A 20,190-nucleotide genomic window follows, 5' to 3' on the forward strand; every position below is an offset into this window, starting at 1 on the left:
TGTCACTTTCACTCCAATAGAGCAACACAATATTTTTTTTTCAATATTGATGATAAGAAATGTTTCTGTAGCACCACATCTGCCTTTTAGCATGACATCTGAAGGATCATGTGACATTGATGCCAAAGCTCATTTTTCAGCAACCTTTACTCCAGTCTTCACAAGAATAACGTTCTCTTTCCTAGAATATCTAATGGTATATTTTCCCCTCATTTCGTCTCTTGTGCTCGCTTGACGTGTGCTGATTCAACTGTCCCTAATGTCTCCACTTGATGTTCAACTTTCATGAACTTTTTAATGGACAAACATGCTCAAGAATACTGTGGGATCAATTAGATCTTTCCCCTTGTTATTATCGATAAGATCAGGACGATGACCGAATAAAACCTCTTTCCAACTCTTATTCACCAAGTTTACAGAGATGGATTGCTCTGGTATGGTACTTCACTTAGGCTAATTGCTGAAAAACATGATCACTACGTATGGTCTCATTGTGTTTTACTAACTATAGCAGAAGCATCTCTCTTCAGAAATTCCCAGTCTGTCATAAAAACATTCATTTTTCGAAAGAATGTTAATTTGAAAGGTGCACATATGGCGAACTACTATCGACCACTTGTGAAGAGTATCTTATTTTAGAAGTGAACTATTTTCTTGGTATTTTAGTTGATCTCCATTATATGTTCCTATTTCTTTTTGTACAATTTATAAGAAGGGACTTGTCCATATGGGTCCCAAGGACGTCCCTCGATTGTTGACCTCTGTGTGTCTTCTCAGTAACACCCCCAGGGTGGTTGGTCCTCTTGGAGACGGTGCCGGCAAGGTGTTTTTTTTTTTTTTGCCGTTCTTTTTTTAAGAATAGTCCCACTCTTCCTGACAGGTCTGGTAAAACTCAGCTGTCTCCTCGGTTTGCTGATAGCTCTCTGATAGAGGACATCTCAAGTGCCATGCTCACTGCTAACAGGGCTCTGCTCTTACAAGATGGACAGGGAAGTGATGTCATAGAATTTGATGTCATACAACCCTAAATGTTCACTTCTACCTTCAAAACATGAAGGTTATTTTCTCTATAAGATAAGATAAGAATGTATATACAGTAGTCGCCAGAAGTGATGTCCAGACTAGGAAAATTGACATCTTCATTCTTCACCCTTTATTCAAATATTATAAAAAATGTGTTAATCATATTACGTAGTTGTGTTTGAAGTCAATTGTTTTATTTGTGATAACGCAGTGAAACATGCAAATTGTTGGACATATTTCTTGTCCAGGCTACAAAGAAAGTATGAACGCATGAAAAATGAGAGAACCAACTAAATATTAATAACCGATGACCTTTTTTTTTTTCTATGCCTTTTTTTTTTTGCATAGTAAAATAAAACCTGTATTTGTAGTTTTCCTTTTTTGCCAAATAGCATAAATTGATTGATGTTGGTAAGTTTTGGAGCAGTTAAGTGAAATACCACATCTGTTAAATCAAGGGGGGCATAGTTATCGACTGAAAGTTTTTTTTTTATTATTAACCTGCATGGCATCCTTTCTTTGAAACAAACAAAACTAATTGCACTAGTTTACACTAAGTCAGTCAATATAAAAGAGGTTTTGATGTGTATTGTTTGTGTTTCTGTTTCCCAAAGTCTGCTTTGAGATCTTAACTGGATAGTTCTGCTCTCTTCCACAGATTGAGAGAAGAGAATAATGCCCAAAGATTTCCACTGGTCCCACTGCTGCAGAAATGCCCTGAGGCTTAGTCTGGACTGAAGCCAAGGTAAGCTTAGCAACCTGTGATAAACGCAGTGACTTTCTCTAACACTTTCCCCTATCCAATTGTTGGTTAATACACTCATGACATTGAAGGTCTAATGTGTGTTTACGAAACTACATGGTGAGGAGATGAAGAAAACACTTCTATGATATACTGCGAAACAAATGAAAGTGTGAGTTGGTGTGGTTTGTGTGGGAGGTGTGATGTCATTTCCTCTCTGTATTTGGTTTGAGCAGCAAAAAAAGGAACCTTGTTTTCTCTCTTGTTTGCATCCTTGAGATCACTTCCATTTTTTCCTTCTGTCTTTTGCTCCTCTAAAACAGGGTTTTTTCAACTTTTAGAGACAACAATTCCCAGCCAACACAGGGACCCCGGAATTAAAAAAGTTGATGTCTGTGTTAGTAACACTTTATAATCACTTTCATTAAACACTTTAACCTGTTAACCAGTGAAACAAACCCAATAAATTAAATTGTAACACATTTTGAAAGAAGTCACTTGGGGTTAGCACATGTTTTACTCTCTACAATGCTTAATCATGCCACACTTATAAATTATAATCCGTTTGTATTTATTTTTGTTTTTTTATATATTCTGTAATTGAGATATTAAAAAGTATATAAATAAAATAATAAAAAAGCATTTATTATATATGTATAAATTACATAGATAGCTACATACACACATACATTCATGCACACATAGTTATTTGCATGCATGAATTATGCAATTCATAATTATCCTGATTTACTTTTTATATTTTTAGCAAATGTTCATAGAATCAATCAGTAGTTTGATTCTACAACATGTAAATGGCACTCAGAATAGCAGCCGCAAGTGAGCATGTGTCTGGCTGCATGTGGATGCCACATTCGCCACCTGCTCTGCTTGAACCATTGCTCTCTGCCGTCATGTGACTGAAGAGCAGGGTATTGTCTAGGTTTAAAAGAGAGCACTCACTTTGAGCAGACCGTCAGAGAGGAGGAATTTTTGAGCGTGGATCATTCACTGTGCATGTAGCGGGATGGGAGGTGTTGTTGGAGGATGGGTTTTCCTGTACGGGGATGGCAAGGGAAGGCTGGGGGTGGGGCAACTGTAGCCGCTCAGATGGGATTTGCATTAGTAGTTTGTCAGCTGTCATTAGAAGCAGATGACAGTGAGGATAAGCTGTTTGCACACAGCTCTTTCTCCTTCATGAACTGACCATAGCGTACACTTTCGAAAAAACAAACAAAGGCATGGTGCCTCGTTTTGATGCAAGCGAGTAGGGAATCAAATTTCAGCTGACGGTTACTTGTCATCTAATTTATTTTGATTCGCATACACTATTTCTGTGTCATTAACTTCGTGTGGGAACATGTAACAGCCATAAATATTTGGCCATTACGTGAAACTGTTTATGACAAACCACAGCAGACTGTACTGTGTTTCTTTTTAGGGAACTCCAGAATTGTCTATATTGCACGCTTCTCATGAAGAGCTCTGAGCACAATTTACGATACAAGTCATGCACTACAGCACCAAAAAGTGAAATAAAAATGTACAGTTTATGGCATTTCTATATTTGGTTAAAATTCCCTTGATTTGGGCTCACGATATGTAATATGTAAAATAATCGGAAGATGATTATGTAATAATCTGTATGTGAATTCCAGCTCATGTGTCAAGTTATGCTGAGTGTTGCTGATGCATGCGGTGTCAACTCCTCAGCACTATCCATATGCTGTAAAGACACTCTAGATATATTAATGCACGTCAACTACGGGATCCTCTTCAAGGAGCCCTTCAAAGAGCGTATCTTGTATTCATCATTAAGCTCACTAATAAATGGACCATAAACAGCTAACTGTGCATCACCTAAACTGCTTGAATGTTGGTAAGGCAATGTCCTTGCATCCCAAAAATACATATTTGAGCTGTCCATTTCGGACAAATTGATACAGTTGAATATAACTTTGGACGGTAGGAATGTAGCCCATAGTATACTTGATGTGCATTTTTGTGTTATTGTGATGAGAATAAACCTGTTTTACTGAATGAGGTGATAGAATTAGCGTAAAATGTGTATGACATTAAAATGGATTATTATTAAGGTAACTAGCTGTAAACATGTTTATAAAATCTAACTTGCTCTGCAAGATTCTCTTTAAACTGTTGCTGCACCAGGTGTAGAAAACTGTTAATGCTAAAGCTAATGTACTTTGTAATCTGACATATTTTGAAATGCAGAAAGGTGTTGAGCTTGTGTAAATTTCTACTTTCCAACTTGTAGAGATGTAGTGTAGTTCGTTTATAGCCTATGTTTAGCTTTTTATTTCTGGCAATTTTATTTAGACTTCGCAATTCATAAAAGTTAAGTTCGTTTGTAAAGATAAACAAAATGTGTAAGAATCATAAACTTTTGTTGGTCACAGAGATTATTTTCTGCAATAATCTAAAAGCCAGTGGAAAAAATCTATTGGCTTTTTGTCAAAGAAACCAGGATGATGCTAATTTAAACTGATTTATTCCTGCAGACCTGTATTAGCTAAATGTCTATTAACTAAACGTAAAGATTCACAAAGTTTTTCTAAACTGCTTTGGTCTAGTGATAGACCTTTGCATTTACAGAAACCTCTAAAACAGCAAATCTCAACTCTGGCCCACAAGGTCCACTTTCCTGCAGAGTTTATCTCCAACCCTAATCAAACACACCTGAACAAGCTAATCGATGTATTCATGATTACTAGAAAGTTACAGATAGGTGGGTTGCTCAGTTTTGGGTTAAACACTGCAGGAAAGTGGATCTCGACCAGAGTTGAGAACTTCTGCTCTAAAATCTACAGTTTCAAGAACACTTCTTGCCTATTAATGTTGGAAATGCGGTATAAGTTAAATTCTTGTATTACAACATCAATGTGAGAGAGCTTCTTTTTGTGACATAAGTTAAGAATACTTTAACAAAACCCAGAGGTGGCGTTTCTGCTTGTCGACGTTCTAATCCTCCAAACTTGGTTTGTCAGCTGCAGAATGTGGACCCTCCCACTGAGCATGCACTGGAGAAGTTTATTGATTTTCTCACTGCATCTGTGCCTCTTGTAACCCAAAACCCATCAATACACATCATGCATTTAACCCCTCTCTGTTACACTTTCAGTTATGGGAATATACTTAACCCTGCATTTTGAAATGTACAGGCTCAATGCTAGATCAAACAGTATACTTCTAATGGACAGATACGAGTAATCCGTTTGTCTCTCTTTGTTTCCAGCCGCGAGCGTCCTGTGCCCATGAGCTGCTCCAGATCCGCCGTTTGCCGCTTAATGTGTTTATTATACAGTGCTCTCCTTGTGGCAACTTGAATTGGCTGTCAGTTTAAAAGATTCATGAATGTGATCGGCTTCTGTAAATGGACGTTGGCTTTTTGGGCCTGCTTGATGCTGGTACTTTAAGACCATTACGTTCTCAGTAATTGTAGAGCTTATGAGTGGCAGGAACATCTCTCTTTCCCTCTCTCAGTCAAGCCATCTGGGACAGTGGCTGGAGACCAGGCCTGCGGCTCTGGGGAGGAGAGAATGTCGATCTCCCCTCCTCCTCCTCCTCCTCTCTCGCTCTCAATCTCAGTCATAAGCTCGTTGCCATTCCCACCCCCTCTTCTCATCCGCTGCTTGTTTTTTGCATTTCCTTAGTAGACTGTTTTCAAGTCTTTCACATATTCTCCATCAGCACTGATTGGTTTCATTTCCTTCACTTCCTGTCTCTGCCCTTTCTCACTAGCGGACATTTTGTCTTGAGGCTCATTATCGTCAAGTGAAGAGGCTGTAAACACAGAATCTCCTGCAAATCTCCTTCAGACGCTCACTGCTAATAAAGGCCCATCTATTCCACATAACCATGATCCCCATCGGCCTTAGGGATCTCTCTGCACTGTAATCAGTAATGTTGGGTAATAGCTGTGGGTTGCTCGCAACGACTCCACAAACTCATGTGTATTTTGGCTTTGCGAACCTCCACCCCCCCCCCCCCCCCAGATATTTAACTAATTTCACCTTCGAGATAAATTTGGCCTCTGTGCCATCAGATGAGCACGATGGCTGGATTTGCGTGGTGAGGTTTAACGTATGATTATGATGCAATTCCCTTCGGCTTGAATTGCGCTCCAGTCCGTATATAGAGGGTCATGCAAGGACATTGTTCTTGATGGCAAGGCTAGTTTTTATACAAACCCTTCAAAGACCCCTGGACCGATGAAGAAGCGGTGCCCTCGTCATGTTCGAGGCCCCTACGAGCACAGGGTGTGTCCCCAGTCTTGATCCCTTTAGCTTTTCTACCCACAAGATTACAGGGGTGGCACTTGAAGCTTTAGTGCAAGCTGCCTCTTTGTCTACTCCAGGAGAATGATGGATTGAGCCTCCCTCCTCTGCTGCTCTCTTGAGATGTCTATTGGGCTTTGTTTGGCAAGTTGACCTCTCTGTCTTTTGGTAGGCGCAGTGTTAACCTGCTGTAAGCCTCTTCCATAGTATATGTCCCACAGTTGGATCTGGAGGCTCAAGACAGTGTATCTTCTGCATTTTAAGTTGACAGTTTAACAAGTACATTAACAATGCAATTCATACATACAATGACTTGAATAAGCGGGGGGGGGGGGGGGGGGAATAACGATTTTATACAACTGTCCTGATATAATAACTATCAGTATCAGCATTGTCTTTTGTCTTTTTTTAATAGAAAAAAAAGTGGTTTTATTTTTTATCTATTTATTTGTTATATTTGTAATACATTTATATTTTTATATATTTAGAAATATTTTATATTTGAAAAATCAAATCGAAGGGGTAATTTTGAATCTTTTATGACAAGGCACGGTGAGTTCAGGTTCTAAAATGTCGTGGTGCAACTTTGCAAACAACATTTATAAATCAATAGTTAATGATAATATTTCTAAAAATACTTTTTTACTTTGGCAAATTTATTTAGAAACCTTTTTGGAAAATAATATGTTAACTTATTCAAGTTTTATGGTAAATATGTTAATACCTTTAAATTGGTTACACCACATGACATTTATACAGTCTTTAAATTTAAATTTTTGGAAAAAAAAATTTTGTTTTGTTTTTAAACCACATAGAACCAGCACGAATTGAAATATTACATTTACAAGTACTTGGCACATGTATTTTAAACAAGATTTTTTTTAAAAGGATTGTTTCTTTACGGTCTTGGACACTGTTATTTGTCATTGGCCCATAGAATCTCAAGGTTGGCACTTCGAATTCAGAGCTTCACTTCAGAGAATCTTCAAACTTACGATGGAGAATAACAGCTTTATATCTGAACGCGCAGATTTTATACTAATGATCTGTGGAGTGCGGTGCTTGCTTCCTGCTGAAACCGTAAGGTCTGGAGATTTTTGGTTCATCCTTTCAATTCCAGGTGATCCCGGTGTTGTCGTCTCTGCATTTTGAAGAACCCAGACTGTAAGTCTCCTGTCAGGCAGGCTCCTGTCTCTTCCAGTGATATCCAACCCGTCAGCGGATGCACACTGCAAACCAAGGGCTTCTCTGACAACTTCATCAGTGGGGCAAAGTCAACTGATTCTTTGAGTCATTACTTGTGTAGGTGTATGTGTGCTTTTTCTAGTTTTTGTAGTGTTGTAAAACCAAACAGATTCACTCCACTGCAATAATGCATATACAAGAATATATTATATAGACTCAACGTTACCCTGCCAGAGCCGCAGAATGTCACAGTAAATTTGATACAATTCCCTTGTGAGCTATTTGTCATATTCACCAACTTCTACTGTCTATACTCACATTGTATGGGGTCAAATATTAGTTAATATAGTTTTAACAAGATATCCATGTTTGTTTATCTTTCAAGTTTCCCCCACAATCGATTCAACTTTACAATTTGGACCGCCCTATGCTGAACATTAAGATATTTTATATATATTATATAATATACAAACATTTTGATTTGATATTAATCTTGCTCTGCATAAGCCCTGCATTGGCATTTGTTTTTAGTTTGGACAGTCCAGGCATTTAGCTGTGTATGAATCCTTGGTAACCATTGTTTTTCCATTTGTTGTCCATTATTTGACTTTAAACAAGACTAGGCCCAGCCAGTCATGATTGGATGATATCTTCATCACCAGGCCCCAACAAATGGTCATTAAATCTGTTACTAGGAGGTTTCTGCATATCATATTTTGATAGACTTGTAATGAAGTATCAAATAGTCACATATTATCTAATGATAATTTCACACCAACAAGGAACGTCTGTGCTTACACAAGATCATGAGAGATAAGTGTCAGTTTCTGTCTGTGCGTACGCAAGAACATAAATTAGGTTTCAAGATAATTAGTGAACTACTTTTTATTAAGGGCAGAATAGTTGTAGAATTATTTGCCATCACACCTGTTGTCCTGCATGCCTATTTAGTGAATCACATACAGCAAATCCCCATGACTCAGATGTAAGGTCATTTATCTCTGTCTCAACCATAGTGTTTTTAGGCTGAACTATGTTTATCTTAATTGCAGTGTTTTATAGTATTCTAGTTTTGCTAACTTTTAGCTGAATTACTAGTGCTGAATGGAGGCTGTATAGAGTGATGACCATGCATTATGCAAGCAGACACGGCAGACATTTAAAGGGACAAATTTGTTAAGGTTCTCTTTAAAAGTGACATTTCCACACATACAGTATATGTTGTATTACAGCCACAGGCAGGAATGTTGGCATAATACCCATCTTTAAATTCATAATGCCAATGGGTTAAGCTGTTTAATAGCATTATGAATGCGTTATAATTTCATAACTTTTATCTTTTTGCACTACGCTAATGCTTTTTTTTTGCTGCTTAAAATTGGACTATTTATATTAAGCTGTGTAATTCTACAGTCCTGCAATACATGTGGTATCCATTATAAATTAACTTTCCAAAAGCATTTGGTTTGTTGTTAAAGTGAGATTTCAACTTTCAAATGTTTTCTTTAAAATTGTTGTAGGTTCAGATTCTGGGTACGATTTTGGTGTGGGTCCAACAAACAAATAATTAATAATAATACCGTAATCAGGTAAAAACAGATAACACTCAGGTTTAAAACTATAAAACCTTTTTCACAATTTCTGAATATTATAAACAGCATTTGTAACTTTTTTTCTATCATTTTTAAAACAATTTGAAAATGTTATAAGAAGTGTGAAAAATCACTTTTTCTCTATGCTTTGCTAAACCTCAAGCAGTAGAGCATGGTGCTCGCAATGCCAATATCATGGGTTTGTTCAAAATGAACATGCATGAACTGATTGAAATTTACACCGTCAACACTGTTGACGTACATGTCAATTTTTCCGATAAAAGCATCTGCAAATGGCACAAATGTAAATGCCCTCGGAGGGTAGTTGAGAAACTGAAATAAAAACATTCTTCTGATGTATTAAGTCGAGTTTGTGCATCTCTTTTTAACTGTGACATTTTCAAATTGACCTGCAAACATAATAATAATATAAACTTCATTTGCACATTCCACAACATCATAGGTGAATCAGTATTTAATCAAATACTGGTCAATTTGACCCACAATATTATACTGGGTAAATCTCACCTTGCTGACAAGATTAGCTAGTACTTGTTAGTGCTACTTTGTTGCCGATCTACTGATAACCTAACTTAGCCATTCTCAACTTTACTGTTGAAGCTGGCCGTTCCTCATGGCCTTTTTGATGAAGTCTTGGTTGAGCTAGATAAGAAGCCTGGTTGAGACCTGGAAACACATGCTCGTGCTGCAGTTTAACTTTAACCGTTGCTGTTGTCTTCAGGGACTGAAACGATCGACTGCGATTCTTTTCTTTTTGGATGCGTGAAACCCTCCCGAACGCGAGTCTTTAGATGTTCATTTGGTGTCAGTGATCAAACATGGTATTTTTAGATCCGTTGAATCACAAACAAACAAAACTCCCTATAACCCTCCAACTGTCCCAGATAGAGTGTCTCTTCTCAGTTGTGTTGATGGCAGCAAGGCTTTCCAGTAGGGAGTCATCCCTGCGGACTTTAAATGGTATCGCTGGAGGAGAGAACAGGAGGCTGTCAGCGCTCTGTATGCTGGAGAGTGGAAGTTCTCTGTGCTGCCTGTTTCTCTTTTCCTTCTCCTTTGTTGAGTGTTACAGGCTGGCACATCTGTTTATGGCAAGAATCAATAGACTGGGTAAAGAGATTGAGGGCTTATATCTGTCTTTTCTCAGAATGTACTTTGGGGGAAAAAAATAGTTTTAGTGCAGTGTGCAGTAGAGATAGTGTATGCAATATTATATTTTCAATGACAAAATACCTTTCTGGTAATGTCTAGATAAGAAAATGCATAGAAAGGTGTAAGATTTTGAACTCTCGTTGGCTGATTTGTTATGCTTGTACAAGCCAAGTCTTGTGTCCTTTGGAGTAGATATTTATAAATAGTTAAAGGGTTATATTCACCCAAACATGAAAATTCTGTCATCAGTTACTCACCCTCTCATCCTTCCAGATTTGTATAAAATCAAATATGGTGAATGTAACAGTATACACACGAGAACCAACCTTAATGTTTTAACTGTACTGAAATGTGTGTTGGCAGTGCCTGTACACAACCATCATATAATGATAAAAATCTATCCAGTGTTTTTGTTTTAATCTCCTTATATGTTTTCGCCTGCGTCAAATTGAGCCGTTCGATTTGTGACGTCACTAAATCGGACGCCCCTCCCACGATTGTTGATTGACAGCAGCGTTTCAACAGATCCCTGCCCTGAGCGAGCTGTCATTCATCATAGTCCGTCATTGTTGATACGCTGGAGCAGAATGGCTTCTAAGCGATTGTGGTGTTCTGTTCTTGGGTGTAATAACGAACACAGCAGTAATTTTGATGTTCCTAAATCCGAAACGCTGAAGACACAGTGGCTGAGTTTTGTTTTCGAAGGGAATATTCTACGGTGGCCGAGAGGTGCAAAACAAATCACAATTATAAAAAATAAAAAAAGTCAGAAAACACAACGACAATTCAGAAAACACAACGACAATTCAGAAAACAAAATAACAATTCAGAAAACACAATAACAATTCAGAAAACACATTGACAATTCAAAAAACAAAATAACAATTCAGAAAACACAACGACATTTCAAAGAAAACGGAAAATGTAGGTACATTTTGAGAATTGCAAACTTGTCGCTGATTGGACGAGACACCTGTCAATCAAGCTTTACAGGAAGTAAGAAATTTGTGATCAACTTTGTTTTGCTAAATGCGAAAATGGAACACATTAAACATTACTTTGAAGAAGGACAATCATATGCCGTGATTGTGGACATGCTGGTGAAATACCACGGTATTAAAACTATTTACAAGATTACTAAAAAATATTTACATAAGCTCCGTGAGGCACACACGCAAGGTCTCTCGCTCTCTGTCTCTACCTCTCTGCCGTGCGCTACACGGTTTGGAGCTCGCGAGCTCTAGATTCTCTAGAGCTCCGAGTTTTTAACTAATTTGCGGGCAACAGGGAGCCGCTATCAATATGCGGGGAACTTCCGGGAGACTTAGGATGTCTGCATATCACTCCATGGGACCGAACTATCTTTGGCATGTTGATGGGTGCGATAAACTTAAGCCATTTGAGCACAAGCTCATTTTAATTTCGTGGTATGTCGCCAGCATGTTCACAATCACGGCATATGAATGTCCTTCTTCAAAGTAATGTTTAATGTGTGTGTTCCATTTTGATCACAAATTTCTTACTTCCTGTAAAGCTTGATTGACAGGTGTCTCGTCCAATCAGCGACATGTTTGCCATTCTCAAAACGTACCTACCTTTTCCGTTTTTTATGAAATGTCGTTGTGTTTTCTGAATTGTTATTTTGTTTTCTGAATTGCCAATGTGTTTTCTGAATTGTTATTGTGTTTTCTGAATTGTTATGTTGTTTTCTGAATTGCCAATGTGTTTTCTGAATTGTTATTGTGTTTTCTGAATTTTTATTGTGTTTTCTGAATTGTTATTTTGTTTTCTGAATTGGCAATGTGTTTTCTGAATTGTTATTGTGTTTTCTGAATTGTCGTTGTGTTTTCTGAATTGTTATTTTGTTTTTATAATTGTGATTTGTTTTGCACCTCTCGGCCACCGTAATATTCCCCACGAGCAACGTCAATGCTTTCATGTTTGCGCGATTCGCAAATCTTTTCTCACCAGACTGCTTTATTAACGAAGGAAGTAACTTATAAAGCTGATTTTGATGATAAGCTGCTCCTGAAAAAAGAATCGTTACAAAATATTCATGTCTCCCTTCTGAACCTCCAGAAAAAGTAAGTGTAAAATTTTATTAACCTTTATATTAATCTTTGCAAATCGCTTCACGATGAATGCGGCTAAGGTTTACACTCAGGGTACATACGGCATGTTTTCTATATACGACGTTCTCAATATAATTCATAATCCCACGTTTATAATTAACAACGCGTTATGGTTATTGTGTTATTACAAACTGAGTACGTAAGTTATAACTTACATCAGTAAACACATAGCGTTCGTACATCTCACTAAGTTACTCTACCCTGCCAGTACACAAAGATAGATCAAAGTGACAATATAATAACCAACCATTCAGAAACGTCATGTTCGAGCCTAATTGTCGCACTTCTCCAGGCCGTCATCTTGTTCCGACTCCGGTTCAAACTGATACGGTTGCACAGATGTGTCCCCCTCAGAGACTCCCGCTGCCATTTTTTTTCCTATACCCTCAACTGTGGTCAAGGAAACACTCCACGTGCGGTGTGGTCATAACGCTGTTATGAACGCCCGCAGAACAGAGGGGCGGAGTGAGCGAAGCTCATTATCATTTAAAGGCATATGCACTGAAATGGCGCGCTGAAAACAGAACTGTTTTTGACCAGGTAAAATTAGTGTTTTCTTACAATACTAACGAAAATTTTTAATTAAAGTATATTACAAACTTTTCATTTAGACCCTAAAGAATCAAATTAACTTGTATGAAAATGGCATTATATGACCCCTTTAAATTAAATCTGTTTTTCATATAAAGCGATTATGTCTCTTCAGAATATTGCTATATTCATATGAATGAATCTCTTTTACGATCTCTTTATGAACGTCTTGAACTGTTAAAGTTTTGGTGGAAGTCCTGTTTAAGAAGTCTGACAAGTTTAAACGATGATAATTTTCCTTTTTGGGTGAAGTAATCCTTTAAGGAAAATAAGTTTTTCTCAAAGCGCAGGAATAAAAGAATAATTCATAAAATCTCTATGATATTGTAGAGAGGACCCCATTATGATGTGTCAAGGTCAATAAGTTGCTGTTAAAATGTTATATAATTTGAGTTTTTTATGATAAGGCAAATTTAGCAAATTTAAATTGTAAAATGTCATGTAGTGTGAATGCCCAAAAGACATGCTATTTATAAATTAATATAATTCATCATTCATCAAGAGTACATTTCTAAGCACTTGACATGAGTTTCAAAGAAGATTTATGTTTTTTTTATTCATCCAGGACACTCTTTTGTCAATGACCCACCTGAGTGTCCATCGTTCAGCAGAGAAACCCCTGAAAATGTCTCCACAAATTCTCCAATGGAAATATTTTTTTACTGTTTAATTGGATGGATAACTGATAACCTAATTTCCGTTTACATTAAATAAAATAGGCCTATTACACTGCATGTAGATGGGGCAGGGAGGCGGAGCATCCGCTGAGAACCGCCCCCGGCGTTCCGCCCACCAGTCCACGCGTCTGATTGGACGTCCCCCTAACACTCATCATCTGCGTCTTTAACATACTCTAGAGCTGCTAATGGGAGTGAATGATTGAGAAATGTGTCAGTGTTCCTCATTATCTCTCTCAGTGCTGTTGATTAGTGGAGGTCTGACACGGCTCATGTTGAGCTGGCTGACTGGCCGCCTTCTTCCCTACTGCTGTAAATAATTGATGCTCCATGTCAGTGCCTCCCCGAGCCCTGTCGTGGGCTATGCCCTGTTCACTGCGCCAGCTGCGACCTGCTTTAAGCGCAGGGGCTTCCAGAAGCTGGTCATGCTACATTCATTTTGAGCTGTTTGTGTGGCTCTACTTAACTAGGTTAAAGTAGCTGATTGTGGCTTGCCTTTGTGAGTCATTCATTAATATTAAACAAGCTGAACCTGTTTCATTATTAGACCCATGTTTGCACAGTAGCAGATGCGTTTTTAATTATACTGTTGATTGATTTTACTTTTTTGTTTTTTGCTTCAGTGTATGTAGTATGAAGTGGTTGCAGTTAGATAGGCATTTTTATATTTTTACTATTTAAGATGTGCTTGTTTTTGAAAGCTAATTGAATTAGTAGTGTTTGCTAGCTTATATCGCTGAAGTTTTCTTCATAAATTCAGAAACAGACCTTGAAAAAGTATTGCAAGGATTACTAAAGTTGCAGAACATTGTTCCGTGTTGTTATTGTTAACTTAAACTATTAAGTAAAATTGAAATAAAATAGAAATATTAAATGGAAAGTTTTAAATTAAAAATGTTAAATGTTGCATTGGCAACTAACTGGAATGAATTATCTGAAGTGCTAAAATTACTAGAACTAAAAGTGAAAATTAAATTAAAGCTAAATAGAATATATTAAGAAACTATTAAAAAAAGTTGATCAAATTATATAAATTATCATTTCAATTATATGTATTAATATTATATTTATTAATATTCATTTAATTATTAATAAACTAAAAATTAAATAAAATGTGGAAATATAAAATTAAGAAAAACTAATGACAGTGACAAAAGCACAAAATCGCAACACAATTTTTTAATGAAAAAAAAACCTAGTTCAAAATATTAATGTATACTATAATCGTGTAATATAAAATAGTGACATTGGTACCAAATTGGCTACATGCTAATATTACAGATTTTTATATATTTATCAATATGTCAATATTGTACATTTTAATAACACTAGTAATATAACAAATCTCAAAATTAATTTCCATTTTTCATACCGTACATTTCCATTTTTTCATATCGCACATTTATTATAATGTTGTATAATGTGCTGCCTCAATCGACTTGTAGATTAATTTTAGTTTTTAGTCTTTTATTTTCAATCTATGCAAAACAGTATAGAATTTGAATCTGCCATTTATTGATTACCAGTCATAACATGAAAATATGTATCTCCTATCAATATAAGCCCGAATTATAATATCAGTACATTCCTAATGTTTTATATATATATATACCTGTATATATATTGTGTCTAATACTAACACTTTATTCCTTAGCAGATATCCACATATTTGTGTTCATGCATATATTTCGAGCAGTGAGGTTTATTAGACGCATGTCTCTCACCGGGAGTTTTAACACAAGCCGGTCACCATCTCACTAGTCATCATACGGATCTGTGTGGGGGTATCTGGATATCAGACACCTCTGACTGTCTCCCCCTGCCTTAGGGGACACCAACATCTCTGACTCATTCTTCAGCGTATGTGGGTGATGTACGCAGCTTGCGGGACATCTGCTAACTGTAAACCTGTCAAAAGCAGTCTGGCACCAGTGTATAGAGTACTGTACATCAACTCTGTTTTACATTCTTTTCACTTACATTATCAAAGAGAATTTCATCAACAACCCATTAAGAAAACGTAATTGCTTCTAACTTGAGAGGGTGGAAGAAAAGACAGAAAGCGTCTCTTTCCTTTTCAAGCACGCCCACTCTGTAGAGATCATATCAGTCGCCTCGAGCCTGCGCTTTCATTACTGTGTCCTCCCAGCCTGACGGCAGTTGGCATCTCAGTGGAAACTCCATTCAGAGAGCTCTTGAACTCTAGTGTAGCTGTCCTAATAATATAAACTTATTAGAGTATCTGCAAATATGTCAAGAGCGATTGTTATCAGCACAGTTTTAAAAGGTGTTTCTGAGTGTTATTTATGACAGTGGTTCTCAACACGTGGGTCATTGCCCAAAAATGCAACTAAGCATATATTATGCAACATTGTAAAAAAATAAAAAATAAAGTTGCTGCCTGAAATTAAGTACAATCGACTTTTTAAATTATATTAAACTGACTTGCAAAAATGAGTTGAATCTTTTATAACTTATAAAAAAGTGGGAAATTGTTAAAGCAATGTAAAAAAATAAAATAATGTCATAACTTATTGATTATATTTTCTTTTTTAAACAGAGAATTAGGACATTTTGTTGTTGACGTCAAAAGCCGTAAGGCCAATCTAGTGTTGTCACTTTTTTTGGTTTATTTTATTTTACTTTATTTTATTTATTTATTTTTTGGATCATTACCCCAAAATGGTTTGCTCGTCGATTTTGATCCCAGAAAACAGAGCAAATGCAACTAACCATACTGTATAATTTCATACAGTTAACACAATCAATTGGCATTTCAACACTTAAAAGAAAACACTTTTTGAAGAAAATATATATTTTGTTGTTCACATTAAAGGCCTAAAGTCCAATCCGTGTTGTCACTTTTTGTTTAGATTTTTTTGGTATTTGTTGTTTAGTTTTAGTTTAGTTTTATTTTGTTTAGTTTTATTTTTCTTGTTTTGTTTTAGTTTTAGGTTAGTTTCAAATACATTTTTTATTTTAATTTAGTTTTTTTATATTATTTTTAGTTTTGTATTTCTTGTCAATATTGCTAATTTGTTGTGTATGAAAGGGAGATCAAAGTTTGCAAGCATAGTAGCAAATCTAATTCTTTAATTAGTGTTTCTCAACCAGCTTTGATGGCAGTCTTCAATACCAGTACTACAGAGCACTGACTCAGTTAAGTACATCTATCAAAAAAGCTGCTTGATGTTGCTCCTATTGTATCAGATATTCAGTGGTATTAATCTTTTGCACTTTGGTCCCCTCCATCTGTGTTAAAGCCTCATCAGCCAATCGGATTGTGTCGGTTAGTGGGGAAAAGCTGATAGCATTTCAAAGCCGCCTCTGTAATCACTAGCTACCATGTCTAACTCTCGACCCTTCTCATTACGGTGATTGTCCATGGTTTCAGTCCAAAAACACCTTCCTTTCTGCGTGAAGGCCCCTGCAGCCTTTGAGAAGCTGCTATTAACAATTGATTGAATTACGCGCACACGACTGAAGGAGCTAGTTATATATAGTAAGGCTGTAGAGGTTGAAGTGGCTTTCTTGTCTAGTTATGGAGAAAGACTGTGCACCTGACAGCTGGATACATGCGTTTGATATGGTTTTGTGTGAGAATGCATTCGATACTAACACCAGTGGAATTGTAAGATTTTTGATACCACAATCCTGGGTACAGTGATACTCTACATAAGGGACTGGGAAACTTTTTTTGACCAAAGAGAAATGTTTTCATTTTTGGTTTATGTGAATACTTACCAAGGCGGTCATTTTGACCCATTCTGTGGTTTTCTATGCTTGTCCCTGTTCTGGTTTGAGAGTGCCAACAGAAAACATCCTGTAAGTTGCAGATTCAGTTCTCTTTCGCGGATTATTGCGCTTTTAATATCTTTTTAATATCAATCACATCCCGCTCTTTACTATCTCATTCATCCATTTTTCATTATTAATAACTGATCAAACAGTATCATCCACTGAAAGCTGCGCGGATTATCATAAATGCTGCACATTTATAGGGCATAAAGGTCTCAAATTATTTTCCAAAATGTCTCTTGGCCCATCAGAGCACTAGTATCAATAAAATAATAGGTTTCAGTCCAGTCGCTTTTTTTATAAAGCCTACTTTAAAATTTTCGCTGCTAAATAGTTTTCGCTTACGTCAAACAAGCTACGTAGCTGCTTGAATTTGAGTATTGCTGTTGTGACATTCCCGAATAGCACTGAACACACACTTTGGCCAATAGAACTTTAAGAATATTATTATTCTAAACTTTTCTTTTCATTAACTTCAGTAGGAACAACAAAGGATTAAAGGAATTGTAATTGGTTGCGTTTTCTACAAAAAGTTGATCTCTGTTAATGTCCAATTTTGTATCGATCATTGGTAAAGGGTGCGAGACCTGGCGGACCACATGATTTTTGTCAAAGAGCCAGGTGTGGCTTGCGAGCCATAGGTTCCCGACCGCTGCTCTACATCGTTGTCTATTTTAGAATTGACTTCTATTTTAGGAATGCTAACAGTCATGCTAACAGTGACATTGCCCTAAATAAATTTGCGATTCTAGTGGTGTCTACTGTCCAAGGGGGCACGGGAAATCTTCTAGGCTGTGTCACAAGAAGCCGTTTGTCATCAAGCTGGACAGAAGGGCCCCATGATTGACAGAAGGCCTTACGTAATGTTACGATTCAGATGTCCTGCTGATGAATGTCTCTCAGACTCGAAGGTTAGCGCGGTTTGAATGAATCTTTCTCAGCCGTTTTCTCTAGTTAGCTGGTGTCCAGTGTCTGTAGTGTTGGCCTCGTCCCCCAGAGCTGTTTGATTGGCCTCTCTGTCTTTAGGTTTAAGTAGGGCACTGCAATCCAGCAGGGATTCAATACCAGCACTCCATTCACTCCAGCTCTGACTCCCCCAGCTGGCCTACAGTGAGGCTGCAAACTATGCAAGGCAATGTGTGTGTGCGCGTCAGCTTGGCCTGAACGCAGCCCAGTGTGTTGGCCTCGTGTGCTGGCCCGAGTGTCTCTCCGCCTGCTTCCCGAAGACTGCAGATGAAGCCCTGAGAGAGATCGGAGAGGGGATGGATGGCGTTTTCATTAACTTCCGCTGCCTGCTGTTTTAAATTAGCACCAGATTCACAACAAGTCTCATCAACACTCTGAAGTGCCTGTTTTTTTGTTGACGTAATTTATTGGTTTGTGCTTAAAAAAAAAACATATATTTTTTTTTACTTCTGGTTTAGCTTCAGAAGTGGAAATTTAGGAAATGATCTAACAATGCTTTTGAGGAGATAATGCTTAAATTGCAACGGACCCTTACTGTAATTCCACCTTTTTAAAAATAGGTCTGCTATTTTCAATTATGACCATTAGCCCACACAATGCTATTTATATAAAGTTTTTATTGGAACGCTGAATGCAATTTTCAACAAATTTACCCCAGAGGCTGCAAACGTTGGAAACGTTTTCCATTACATTAATGGCTCTATTTATGACAAGAATTTCAACAGCCTTTAATGTATCCTAAATGTTGCATGCACAGTTTTCTTTCTTTTTTGTCTGTTTATATATATATTTATATGGTTTTATTTAGAAATGAATAGTTGTATTCAGCAAAGACGCATTAAATTAAGTGACAAAGTTAAAACTAAATTTCTATTTCAAATAAATGCTGTTCTTTGTCACTTTCTATTTATCAAAGAGTCCTGAAAAAAGTATAGAGTTTAAGCAGTGCAACTGTTTTCAACATTTGTAATAATCAAAAAAAAAACTTTATTGAGCACCAAAATCAGCACAATGTAATAACAATTGGCGGTTACATTTTATTTCAAGGTGTCATTGTTACAGTGTAATTATATATTTAAGCACTAAGTAATATTAAGCAACTACATGTACTACTATAGGGTTAGGGTAGGATTAGGATTTGGTTGATGGTTAGTTGCATGTACATAATTTACTGTTATTACTATGGTAAGTACATGTAACATATAACAAGGACGCTGTAAAATAAAGTGTTACCCAATTTGCAATATAACCTTTTCACTGTGCAACCTTGGTGAGCATAAGTGACTTGCGATATATATATATATATAGCAGTAATGTGCCATTTAATGTTGCACACTATTATTAAAAAGCCTCATTTAATAATTTATGTGAGTAAATTTTCTCCTAGTGATAAGACTCATTTCTCTCTCTCTTTCTCTCATCATATCGAGAACAATACTAGATGATGAAATGTTCTAGTTCTCTCTCTCTCGTGGGAATTCTCAGTTTTTGTGAAACTATAAGTATATATAAGGCACACAAATGTGAATGGAAAGTGAAAATACATTACATATTGTAGCACATGTTGGAAAGATAAATGGCTCTGCCTGTGTCCGTATTTGTTGGGGCTTGTTAAATGAAATTTGCATGCTCAACAGTCTTTTTGTGCTGTACAGTATACAGCACATTGTGTTCTCTCACTCTCTGACCCCTTACTCTCTCTTTATTTCTCACCACTCTCAAACTCATGTACTTTCGTGTTACTTCCACTTTTCTTATATTGCTCTGCCCTCTCCTTTCTCTCACTTGGTCTCAGGGGACCCCCATTGTCGCACAATATAATTGAATCCCTTTTTCGTTCCATTTTCTCTAATTTTCATTTTCACAGGCCTCCTTACGCCTCCCAGCATCAACCCACATCTTCAGTATATGACCTCTGAACACAACCCCTAAGCCCTTCAATTATCTCTAATTAGTAATTCAATTTTTCAGGCCGTTGTAAAGAGCCATTAAAGACTGTATTAATTGATAAGGAATTTATTT

The 20,190-nt window shown here is 36.9% G+C and overlaps 1 protein-coding gene across 7 annotated transcripts in view; it reads left to right on the top strand.

Moving 5' to 3' along the window:
* The window catches only part of ncoa2 (nuclear receptor coactivator 2), a 102,001-nt gene that overhangs the window by 29,171 nt on the left and 52,640 nt on the right, over positions 1-20,190 (top strand). For all 7 annotated transcript variants that reach the window (XM_077244467.1, XM_077244471.1, XM_077244468.1 and 4 more), the window contains exon 2: positions 1,682-1,768. The gene's annotated coding sequence lies outside the window, so the exon portion shown is untranslated. The remainder of the gene's footprint in view (positions 1-1,681; positions 1,769-20,190) is intronic.

The sequence above is a fragment of the Siphateles boraxobius genome, unplaced genomic scaffold, assembly GCF_051911475.1.
Source record: "Siphateles boraxobius isolate OS27281-9 unplaced genomic scaffold, OSU_SipBor_1 26, whole genome shotgun sequence".
NCBI classification, from domain to species: Eukaryota; Metazoa; Chordata; class Actinopteri; order Cypriniformes; family Leuciscidae; genus Siphateles; species Siphateles boraxobius.